At 35.7% G+C, this 12,884-nt stretch overlaps 1 long non-coding RNA gene across 1 annotated transcript; it reads left to right on the top strand.

Annotated features, from left to right (window-relative positions):
- The first annotated feature begins 2,707 nt into the window (after positions 1-2,707).
- Positions 2,708-12,007, top strand: LOC147340966 (uncharacterized). Its single transcript, XR_015158973.1, has 3 exons — positions 2,708-2,793; positions 10,733-10,820; positions 11,547-12,007. It is a non-coding gene; the product is annotated as an uncharacterized LOC147340966 (long non-coding RNA).
- Positions 12,008-12,884: the final 877 nt, after the last annotated feature.

Here is a 12,884-nt window from a genome sequence, read left to right as displayed (position 1 = left end):
GGTCAGGAAGAAATGGTTAGAACTGGACATGGAACAACAGACTGGTTCCAAACAGGAAAAGGAGTACATCAAGGCTGTATATTGTCACCCTGCTTGTTTAACTTATATGCAAAGTACATAATGAGAATCGCTGGACTGAAAGAAACACAAGCTGTAATCAAATTGCCGGGAGAAATATCAATAACCTCAGATATGCAGATGATACCACCCTTATGGCAGAAAGTGAAGAGGAACTATAAAGCCTCATGATGAAAGTGAAAGTGGAGAGTGAAAAAGTTGACTTAAAGCTCAACATTCAGAAAACGAAGATCATGGCATCTGGTCCCATCACTTCATGGAAATAGATGGGGAAACAGTGGAAACAGTGTCAGACTTTATTTTGGGGGGCTCCAAAATCACTGCAGATGATGACTGCAGCCATGAAATTAAAAGACGCTTACTCCTTGGAAGGAAAGTTATGACCAACCTAGATAGCATATTCAAAAGCAGAGACATTACTTTGCCAACAAAGGTCCGTCCAGTCAAGGCTATGGTTTTTCCTGTGGTCATGTATGGATGTGTGAGTTTGACTGTGAAGAAGGCTGAGCACTGAAGAATTGATGCTTTTGAAGTGTGGTGTTGGAGAAGACTCTTGAGAGTCCCTTGGACTGCAAGGAGATCCAACCAGTCCATTCTAAAGGAGATCAGCCCTGGGATTTCTTTGGAAGAAATGATGCTACAGCTGAAACTCCAGTACTTTGGCCACCTCATGTGAAGAGTTGACTCATAGGAAAAGACTGTGATGCTGGGAGGGATTGGGGCCAGGAGGAAAAGGGGACGACAGAGGATGAGATGGCTGGATGGCATCACTGAGTCGATGGACATGAGTCTGTATGAACTCAGGGAGTTGGTGATGGACAGGGAGGCCTGGCGTGCTGCGATTCTTGGGGTCTCAAAGAGTCAGACACGACTGAGTGACTGAACTGAACTGGTGGAAGGATAAAGAAATATAGATGGAATGGAAAAGAAGAAATTATAAACATGACAGTTATGTAAAATTCTAAGTGTAATAAATGTCGAGACTGCCTCAAAACTGTTTCAAATGAATGAATAAATACAAGAAGCAGTGAATACATTTTGTACATGAAACTACTCCCAAGTTATCAATTAAGCCAATCTAGCATTCATGCCTAAAGGAGAATTTTTTTTTAAGAATCCTTGGTTTAGACTAAAGCAAATAAGCATCAATCATATTGATGAAATCTGAATCTTGACATGCATGTGTCATTTACTCACTGTTATTCTTTGTTCTGTGGATTAAAAGGAAACTTTGAAGCATTTGGAGAACTGTTATTTGTACTGCATCTTGGAAAACCAGTTGTGATTTTTCTTTGCTTTACACCATTAGGATAATCCTCTAAATTAGGCTTTTCTGGTATGTGTCTTATAGCTTCCTTGTTTCTACTAAATGAACCAGGTTTACCAAAACAAGATTTTGCCATTTTATGTGTAAGGATATTATATCGGAATTCATGAAACAAATTCATCTTGTCACTGGGGACACATGTTATTTTATTGTCAAGTTCTAGACTTATTAGTTTGGGTTTGAATATGGCTAGAAATTTCAAACTGCCATACTTAGTCTCCCTGCATTCAGCTCCAAAGACTATAGAGTGGAAACTTGATCAGTTGTACGTAATTTAAAGAAAAGTTGTAATTTCTTCTTCTCTGGAGATTCTGATGGCAAGGATTAAGCACTGTCTTTCTGGGATTGTGAGAGTATGATGCTGCCTTACGGCAGCTAAAATAACTATTTTGTATCTTATTTTTACATACTGCTTTTTTTGTGAATTTTGAAAGAATACTTTTAAAAGGGATTAAATATTATAGTTTAGAGAATAATTAGGATTATGTTTCACCAAAAGAGTAAGGCATTTTACACTGGTACAACTCGTAAGTAGCAGTGAAACTAGATGCCTACCCACTATAAATGGTCTTATAAGCCATGGTATGTAAAAGTTAAAATCATATATGTTAACACATGACATATGAATATTTTCTGAAAACATTAAAATATAGTAGGAAACTCATGGTGGTTTGTCCTACACAAACTGAATGCTCTGAGAAACATTCAGTGTCAGGATTCTACTATACTGGCAAAATGGTTGTAATTTACTGAAAAGTACCTTAGTGATCTGAACAATTTAACAATAATTCCAAATAACATTGTATATACTAATATTACTCATCCATGGGATTCTATCTATTTTTTCTAAATCTTTGCAGAAAATATGCATGAGAATTTTGACAGAAATTCATATTGTTTTGTAGCCTTCTATCAATACTCTGATCTTAATCATTTTCCATTTACAAAGCAAGAATTATCTTTACCTCACTTGGAAGACTTTATGAATCTCGATCAATTGATCTGTCCTTGATTTTTAAAGCTTCTTTGATAAAAAAAAAAAAATGACTGGAGACTGAATGGGGAATAACTATCAAAGATAATTACTATGCCAGAGATTTTGAAGGTATCTGAATTTTGACATAATTCAGAAGATGTTAGACAAATGCTGTTGCATTTTAATCAATATTTTAAGCCACTGCAGATATATGTGTGTGTGTGTGTGTGTGTGTGTGAATGTGCTGTCACATTCTGCTTTCAGGAATCTTAAGTGTTGCATAAACTTTAAGCTGTGTCTTTTCTTCACTCTCTTCACAGAGTCAAGCACACAGGGGATTAAGTGATTTGCCCAAGGCAGTGTATTGTGCCAGTAACAGAGCTGAGTATTGAACCAGAAGTCAGGCTCCTAGGTAATGCAAAATCTAAATGAGAAATTCTTTTTTCTGTTGTTGGTTCTGTTGCTTATCCTGTTTCTCTGTATAATAACACACCAACTACATTCCCTTCCTTTATGATCAGGTTTAGTGTTTGTATAGCTATTCTAAATCACTGATGCCTGCTTTAGATGGGAAACTATGAGAAGGTAGGGACTATTTTTGCAACAAAGACAAGTGGATTTAACAGTCAGCTCTCCAATAAATCTACAATTCTTTTATAATCTGACAAAATCTACAATAAATATGGCTAAAAACATTGCAGTATAAGGGAGCAATGAGGCTTTCTTCCAACAAGTAATTTTCTTTCCACTTCCCTTTTCAGAACTACTATTCGAAGGGGGTATTAGAGATATCATGATAGAAGAATAATTTCTCTCAACCAACGGCTATAAAGAGAGAACTTCTGAGGTTTCTGTTGGTCACTATGATGAAAAAATAAAATTGATGTAGATTGAGTATATTTTATTTTTATAATGCCAATATTTATTGTCAGAGTTCATTCAGTTCAGTTCGGTTCAGTCACTCAGTCACGTCCGACTCTTTGTGATACCAAGAATCGCAGCACGCCAGGCCTCCCTGTCCATCACCATCTCCAGGAGTTCACTCAAACTCACGTCCATCGAGTCAGTGATGCCATTCAGCCATTTCATCCTCTGTCGTCCCCTTTTCCTCCTGCCCCAAATCCCTCCCAGCATCACAGTCTTTTCCAATGAGTCAATTCTAAGCATGAGGTGGCCAAAGTACTGGAGCTTCAGCTTTAGCATCATTCCTTCCAAAGAACACCCAGGGCTGATATCCTTTAGAATGGACTGGTTGGATATCCTTGCAGTCCAAGGGACTCTCAAGAGTCTTCTCCAACATCACAGTTCAAAAGCATCAATTCTTCGGTGCTCAGCTTTCTTAACAGAGTTCATTAGTCATTACCAATTTTACCAGCTTGCCTCCTAGTGAGGCAGAAATTAATTCAGCAGACAATTAATCTGATAGTAAAATGAAACAAAGACCATAAAATAAGTCACAGCCTCATCATCATATTAATAATTTAAATTAGCATGTTAAGATTCATCAAAAATTTTTCAAAACACCATTGCATTTGATCCTCACTATTGTCTCACCAAGACATAAAATCTTATCCCATTTTATTTGTGATCTATTTTGATACCTGATAGGTTTAAGTCAAGTGATAGGCTTGAGATTAGAGAGTGATATGGCTACTATAGTGTCCATTATACTATGCTTCTAGAAAGGTCTTCAAACTCATCAGACCTGGATAATTGATTTTAATCAAGAGAGACAGTATTTCTGTATTACCTGAAACCCAAATGCCATATTCTTCTCTAGCTCTAGATCACACAGATATCTCCTAGGGAGGTTTTATAAACTCATCACATCATGCTATTTTACCTTTAAACAAATTTTACTCCTTTTCAGATGCCATATAATTAATATGTCTAGCATGATTCACTTTGCTTCTTTGTTAAACATGCTTTTTGTTACAATATATTTGAATTATAAAAAGCCAATGTTTTTTACCTAGATGATCTTATTATCTTACCTAGACTTGGACATGTAGTTGTCTAGTAGACTTTGCCACAATTTATATAAATTCCACTCATTATCATCTGTACTATCTTCACTATTCCTTCTTATATTGCTGACCAAAGGTGGACCAATACACTGATTTGGGAGGGGAAAGGGGAAGCCCTAATTTATAGCATTTAATGATTTACATTGTGTAAATTCTCCCATCATTGTTGACTTCAAGCTAATAATAAGACAATATTAAACACAGAATTGAAAAGAGATGCACACATTCAAGCTCTTGTAAGCTGGGATGAGCTGACTCTAGAATACCATGCAAAGGAAGATCTACAATGTTAAATTGTGAGGACATGTGCAGAATAATCATTGGAAGGACTGATACTGAAGCTGAAGTTCCAATACTTTGGCCACCTCATGAGAAGACCTGACTCATTAGAAAAGACCTTGATGCTGGGAAGTATTGAAGGCAGGAAGAGGAGGGGATGACAGAGGATGAAATGGTTGGATGGCATCACTGAATCAATGGTCACAAGTTTGAGCAAGCTCCAGAAGATGGTGAAGGACAGGGAAGCCTGGCATGCTGCATTCCATGGGGTCACAAGGAGTCAGACACAACTGAGTGACTGAACAATTACAACAACCTGTAAATACAGTGTGAAGAAGCTATTCCTTGATTTAAACACATATGAGCACTTACCCTATAACTGGGATTCTTTTAAGTGCTTGTGAGGGGTGGTTGAGATAATAATATTTACCATTTTAAAATGAGTATTATATGTTGGGCAAAATGCTAAGCTCTTTTATGTACACATCTTCATTTTACCTTCACAACCTCTATATAAGGCTTGCATAATTGTCCTCATTTTTTCAGATAAGGAGACTGATGTGCACTGAGATTAAGTGATTTGTCCACTGAACAAGTAGCTAAGTCAGAATGCAAGCTTCTGTCTCAGTGTCTTCAGACACTATATTATACCAAGCTGACCTGGTCAGGGATTCACTGCCTTCAAGGAAATCACAGTCTAGTTGGGACTATGGACAAGACACACAGTCATCATACATTGTGACAGTATTAAGTGTTGCTGAAAGGGAACTTAATTAAGGTTAATGAAAGTTAGGGAAGGCTTCCAAGAGAAAGTGACTTGAGTCAATTCACAAGAGCTTGTAGGAGTTAACCTGACATATTGAGGTAGGGAAGGCATTTCTGGAAGTTGTTATTGTTGTTCAGTCACTAAATTGTGTGTGGGTCTTTGAGACCCTATGGACTGTAGCACGCCAGGCTTCCCTGTCCTTCACTATCTCCCAGAGTTTGCTCAGACTCATGTCCACTGAGTTGATGACGCCATCCAACCATCTCATCCTATGTCGTCCATCTCCTTCTCTTCCTGCCTTCAATCTTTCCTACCATCAGGGTCTTTTCCAATGAGTCAGCTGTTCACATCAGGTAGTCAAAATATTGACGCTTCAGGATTATTCCTTTCAGTGAGTATTCAGGATTGACTGGTTTGATCTCCTTGCAATCCAAGGGACTCTCAAGAGTTTCCTCCAACACCACAGTTCAAAGGTATCAATTCTTCGGTGTTCAGCCTTCTTTCGGGTCCAACTCTGACATCTGCACATGACTACTGGAAAAACCATAGCTTTGACTATACAGACCTTTGCTGGTAAAGTAATGTCTCTGCTTTTTAATATCCTGTCTAGGTTTGTGATAGGTTTCCTTCTGAGGAGCAAGCAAATTTTAATTTCATGACTGCAGTCACCATCTAGAGTGATTTGGGAGCCCAAGAAAATAAAACCTGTCACTATTTTCATTTTTTCTCCTCCTATTTGCTGTGAAGAAATGAGATCAGATAGAACAGCATATTTAAGTGGTAGAGAAGGGATTGTGGAAATTGCAAGTAGATTTGCACTACCTTCATTTGACAAATATGTATTGAGTACTTACTATGTTCTAGACAGTATCCTATGCACTAGATACACAGCACTATAAAACTTAAAAGTCTTGTTCTCATAGAGCTTATATTGTATTGGAGGCAGAAAAAACTGACAAATTTGTAAGTAAATATATATGTCACAAGTTGATTAATTCCATGAGGAAATTAAAAAAAAAGGTGGGGAAGATATGTTGTGTAACTGAGAAGGACCCTGTGAGCCCTTTCTGGGACAGACCTCTCCCCCATATCCTCTATTTTAGCTCCTCTCTGAACTACATAGATAACAACATATGATGCCTCTTTCCTGAGTTTTTCAGGTGCTAAAACCACCACCAAGTGGAAGAAAGGAAATACTTGATCATTAGCAGTAGCCCCCAGACCTTCTGGTGCCTAAGGATTGATTACTGTCAATCAGAGAATTGTACACAAGCTGATCACATACCTTGGGACACCCTTCCCTTACTTGGCCTTTTAAAAAAGCTTTTCTGAAAACTGTTGAGGAGTTAGGGTTTTGTTGTTGTTGTTTTGAACATGAGCCATCTGTTCTCATTGCTTGGTCCTGCAACAAAACTTTCTCACTCTGACCTTTAAATTTGTTTGGCCTCATAGTACACCAGGTACATGAACTTGTGTTTGGTAACAGTTGAGCCATGGAGTGGTTATAATATTAAGGGGTGTAACTGAGAAGGCTGGTACTAAGTTGAGGAATGGGAGTCACTTAAAGCATACAGTTTAAGGAGGCACTCACTCTCAGTTGTTAATCTTGCAATTATACAAGCCTGAAAGTGAGCATTTCCTTAAATTTTGTGTCCTGGATACCTTGTTTGACTCACCCTGTCCTGAGCCCTGGAACAAAGTATTTGACTAGAAAAGTATTTGAGGATACAAGCCATTCTGACATCTGAAGGACAGCATTGCAACATGTTCAAAAGAGCTGAGGCAAAGAGTTTTTGTGAAAACAGCGTGGTGAGACAAAGGAAAGGCAAGTGAGATTTGCAGGAGTGAGAACATGAAGGGCCTTCCTTGCCAACTGAAGAATTTGAAATTTATACTAAAGGTAATGGTGGTGAGAAGGGTGATTAATAAGTTTTAAATGTGGTAGGCACATGCTTCGAATTTTAGAAATGTCATGGTGGTTGAATCATGGAGGATGGTGTGAATAGAGTAGAGAATATATATAAAAGATATTTAAGAGGTAAAAGAAATTAGTCACTGCTGAAGAAGTGTGTTACTAAGGCTTTTACTATGAGCTCAAAGTGAAGACAGAAGATGAACTGAAAAAGCAACTTAGTTTTCCTTAAGATGTTCTTGTGGTCAGTATTAGTCTTCAAATATTTGCACTGTGCAGAAAGATGCACAGTTTGCATATTTCCTTTTCAACACAATGTCATTTGGGTGGTACATAATATCCAAAATGGCAGGTGCCATTGTCTTATTAACTGCTTTTGAACAGACTGGAAAAGACTTTTTAGAGTCCCTTGGACTGCAAGGAGATCCAATCAGTCCATCCTAAAGGAAATCAGTCCTGAATATTCATTGGAAGGACTGATGCTGAAGCTGAAACTCCAAAACTTTGGCCACCTTATTCGAAAAACTGACTCTTTGGAAAAGACCCTCATGCTGAGAAAGATTGAAGGCAGGAGGAGAAGGGAATGACACAGGATGAGATAGTCAGATGGCATCACCTACTCTATGGACATGAGTTTGAGTAAGCTCTGGGAGTTGGTGATGGACAGGGAAGCCTGGACTGCTACAGTCCATGAGGTAGCAAAGAGTCAGACACAACTTAGTGACTGAACTGAACTGAACTGAAAACAATATATGAGCTACACCTCTGTTATTTAGAATGACAGATTAAAGTTTAAATTTTATTTTGTCTACTATCCTCATAATAAATATTCATTATTGAGAATGGACCCCAGAAGGATATTTTGATGGAAGAAAAATAGAAGCTGAAAAAAATGCAGAAAAAATTAAAATGTCCAACATCAATGAAAGAACACCTTTTGCTTCTGTGTGTATATATGTATCTGAATATAACTAATTTTTAGATAAACAAAGAATGGTTTATATCCTTAGCACTTTTTCTAACTTTCCACTCTTGTGATGCTGATCTCTCATGACCCAGGCTGCCTTTTGTTCTTTCATTAGAAGTGAGGACATCAGGGAATATAGAAATGTTATTCTTCATTCTTACAAGAAAATATTTCTATAACATTGTATTAAATGTGGGAATGAAATATATATATCAAGAATGCTTGCACTTTATTTTCTGGATATTTTAATGTCAATTTTTTACTCTTTCATTAATAAAATTTATTTGGCTAAAGGCTAGAAAAGGCCATGTTACTGTAAGTTACACAAAATAAAAAATAATGTATTAAGCCACGTGGTACAGTTCTTGTTAAAATTCCATCAAACAAAATATGTAAAATATTTGGCACACTATATAATACATAAATGCTCAACAAATGTTTTTATTATCAATATTATTTTAGCAAAATATTTACAGAAGCCGGATAACAATTCCAGGCACAACAAACCTATGAGATAGGTATCATTACCCTCATTCTACATATGAGGAATGAACTCAGAGAAGTTAACTGACTATCCCAAGATCACACAGGCAGTGAGTGAAAGACCTGATATATGAATTCAAATTTATTTTTATGGAGTCAAGCAACAATGGGGACTGGAGTTAGTGGAACTGAGAACATGGATAGAGGGTTTTGTCTCTGAGAAAAAGGTCAGGAAAAAAAGGATGAATTTGAAAAATGTCTCCAGTTGAGATGATATTGCAGCAGTCCTCACTAAAGGGAGAAAAGGAAAAGGAAGTCAAATTTGTTTAATATTTGCTTTTATTAGATATTTTGATATTTGCCTTATGTAAAGTATTTTAATATTCACAAGAAACCTATAAGACATGTTATAACCCCCATTTTTCAGGTCAGGAAGCTGAGACTCAGAGTGCTTGACTATCATGACCAAAGTCTTATAGTTACCAAGTGACAGAGTTGGGATAAAAAAGCAAATCTGTTGACTTCAGTAAATCATGTTATCTATACTTTGTCTCTTATAATTGACTTCTTTATGAAATAAAAAATTAGGTCAGGTAAATTATCTAATAAGTGTTATTATGGACTGAATATGTTCCTCCAAATACATTATTTTGAAGTCCTAAATTCCAGTATCTTAGAATGTGACTGGATTTGGAGATAGTCTTTAAATAAATCATTGTTAACATGAGATCATTAGGGTTAGCCTTAATCTAATATGAATCTAATGCAATATGAACAGTGTCCATATAATAAGAAGAAATTAGGACACAGCCATATACAAGTCAATATGAGAGACCTCAGAAGAAACCAACCCTCCCAACACCTTGATCTTGGACGTATAGCCTCCAGGACTAAGCCACCCAATCTGTAGTACTTTGTTATGGCAGTCTTAGTAGACTAATACAGGTGTTTAGAGTAAAATGCAGGTAAAATCATACTCTGAGACAAATAATTTCTATTCTCCTGCATTTATTTAAATAGAAGTTTAATTGTAAAAGTAAAATATATATCTTTATTCTAGAAAATTTGAATATAACAGGAAAGTATTTATCTGAATACAATCACCCTATTTCCTACCACTGAAAGCAAACATTAACATTTTACTATTTTATTTTCTGTTATTTGTAATGCATTTTTCCTTGTATAAAATATTTATATTACTTTTCAACATTACAAATTTAACATTTTTTCATGCTACTGAAAACTTCTCACAATCATATTTTTAATGGCCTTTCTATATTTCATCATATTTGTTTATTTTTGCTATTTAGAATATTTACATTGTACTATTCTGAATCATGTTGCAGGAAGCATCTATATGAGATAAGAGTTTTAAAAATCTGATTATTTCCTTAAGCTAGATTCTGCAAAGTGAGATTATTGGATCACAGTTCATGTCCAACATAAACTATACACCCAACAATCTTGCAAATATTATTAGTTTATGTCACAAGAAGGGAGAATAATATTTATTGGGCACTTATAAACCAAATTCTATGTTAGGCACTTAAATATATATTTCTCAATGTTCACATACAACTGAGAGTCATTTTATATTCGTTTTAAAGATGAAACTGATGCTCAGAAGGGTTAAACAGCTTGATCAATGCCATATAGCTAGTGAGTGGCAGGGCAGTAGGCTACCAAAAGACACAGCTTTATTGAACTGAGGGAAACATTGCAGTATATTCACTGCAGAATTTTATTCATTTATTTGTTGTTTTTTTTCTTATGAGGGGAGCAATTTATACACTAGATTGTATGTCATTCTTCTTTTACTATATGTAGAAAAGCTGTAATTAATTAACAGTGTGTTCTGCTTCTATGGCCCTTATATATGTGCTGTATATATATATTATTCTTTCTAAATCGATGCAGAGAGAAAGTAACCTTTGGGCTTGTGAGAATGAAGCAGTTCTGGCTGTTTTAGGAACTGTCTGAACAGATGACTGCTACAAACCTATGGGTAAGTAAGACAGGCGTGGGCTGGGGAGGGCAAAGTAAAAGACTACACCTTTGCTCTCTGTGCTGTTTTTCTTCAGTGGTGGACTAATTTAGACAACCAATATATACGTTTGTCTGCCTAGCTCCCCTGGTGTGAAAGCTAGTTGGAGTTCACCCCATACCCTGGCAAGCAACTGAATTGTTCCAAATCTTTTGTTTTCAATACTTCTGCTAGTTTTGTCTTTTATTGAGTAGCATAAGGGAACTTGGGAGATGACAGATCAAGGACTGATTACCTTACCATCATTAATAATCCTTATACAGGAATCTAATTCCTAAATATTAAAAGTTTATTCCTTGTAAAAAGTGTCATCTTCATAGTGCATATATATTTGCTCAACTTGGTCAAAAAAGGAAAATTTGTAATGTATTTTAGCTGAAATAGCAGAGTTATAAATGGCTTCTGATTTGAGTAACTCTGCATTTTTACAGTTTTATAATAGTAGTATTCTGGTGGCTTTATGTAACTTTTAGCTATGATATTGCATTAGCAATTTGCATGGCAAAAGTCAGATTGGAATGATCTAATAATATTTGAGCTCTGACAAGAATAAGTCCATGCTTATATATAAATTATAATTCATGAATGCTGACATCAAAGAAATATAGGTGTGCTGTAGCATTTGTAGGGATTTCATGGTTATTTTTATAACATCTGATATCATATTTTCATTTTGACTTTCTCCAGGTTTACTATAGAATAATTTGCAGGGCATTCATCTATGACATTGTCTTCTTTCAAAATACAGATTCCTGAAGTGAATATTGTGTAGTAATTTCCTGTGTGCACATAAATTGTACATAGTTTCTGGAATAAGTGCTTTTTTATCTATACATGTAATGTGCTTCTGAAACTACCTGTAAGTATAAGATTTATGTGTACAAATACATTAACATGAAAATATTTAAGTAAAATAGGTTCTGTTTATTTGGGCAGTTTCTTGGACAGAGACAATCAATTTATCTTTTTAAGTAAATTTGCTTCATTTTTATTGCAACTATTACAGATTTTAATCAAAATTGATAACTAATTTCCACTCTTGGGAACAAAGCACACTCAAATCTTCAACTAATATCAATTTCTAAAGCTGCCCCTCTCAATGACTCTGAAATCAATTTTGTCCTTCATTATGAGAAAGTGCACAAATGAAATGGGAACTGGGAATGATTTGTGCTGTGCATAATGTATACTGACTGCAGATGGTAACAAGAAAGCTGGGGAAGAGAGATAATTTGATCTCCAAATCATACCTAAAAAAAATTCAGAGAAGTTAAAAAAAAAAATCTCTTCCATTGCTGCAGACAGTGATATAAGCCCTGTCTGTTCAGCAGAACTGCTTCAGAAAAACCGATTATGTGGGTATAGGATGACATCATCAATAAAATGTTACCCTGCAAAATGCTCAGGGAATTATCTACTTGCAGAAATCAATGATTTCTAGAACATGTAGGAGTGGTTTTGAATCCGAATACAGGGAGCAACGTAATACATATATACATGAGTCCTGAATTATATATTTTATTTCTTAAAGAATGCATGCACTCCCACAGTATATATGCGAAAATGACCAGAAACAGAAAATGCCATATTCTGTAAACTCAGTGTTAAAAATCACGTGTTAACACAGCTGAAGGAAAATGACATGCTAGGCACATAGAATATTTATTTAAGGAATTGGAAAACTATTATGCAGTGGTAAGAAAATACCACTGTTTTTTGAAAAAGAACTGTATTTTGAATAAAGAACTTTATACATACCAAATAAGCTTAATCCTTTTATTCTGTTTGGACATAAAAAAAGAAACAGGGAAATAAAAGAAAAGCTTACTTCTCAACAAATGGAAGCTTTTCTTAAAGTCTAGTATTTCTTCATAGAATGTAAGCTTGGGTCAGTCATCTTGCCATATTATACTTCTCATCAGAAGGCTTGACAATTCATGTATCCCTTTGGGGTTGATGATGGGTAACATAAAGATACTGTGCTGTGCATTGTGAATTTTATTTGTAATATAAAGTATCATTTTT

Source organism: Bos grunniens, chromosome X, assembly GCF_055505025.1.
Source record: "Bos grunniens cultivar Pamir isolate PY7600 chromosome X, Bosgru_T2T1.0, whole genome shotgun sequence".
Classification (NCBI taxonomy): Eukaryota; Metazoa; Chordata; class Mammalia; order Artiodactyla; family Bovidae; genus Bos; species Bos grunniens.
Note: the sequence above shows the minus strand (reverse complement) of the source record. Positions and strands in the feature narration are given on the sequence as shown.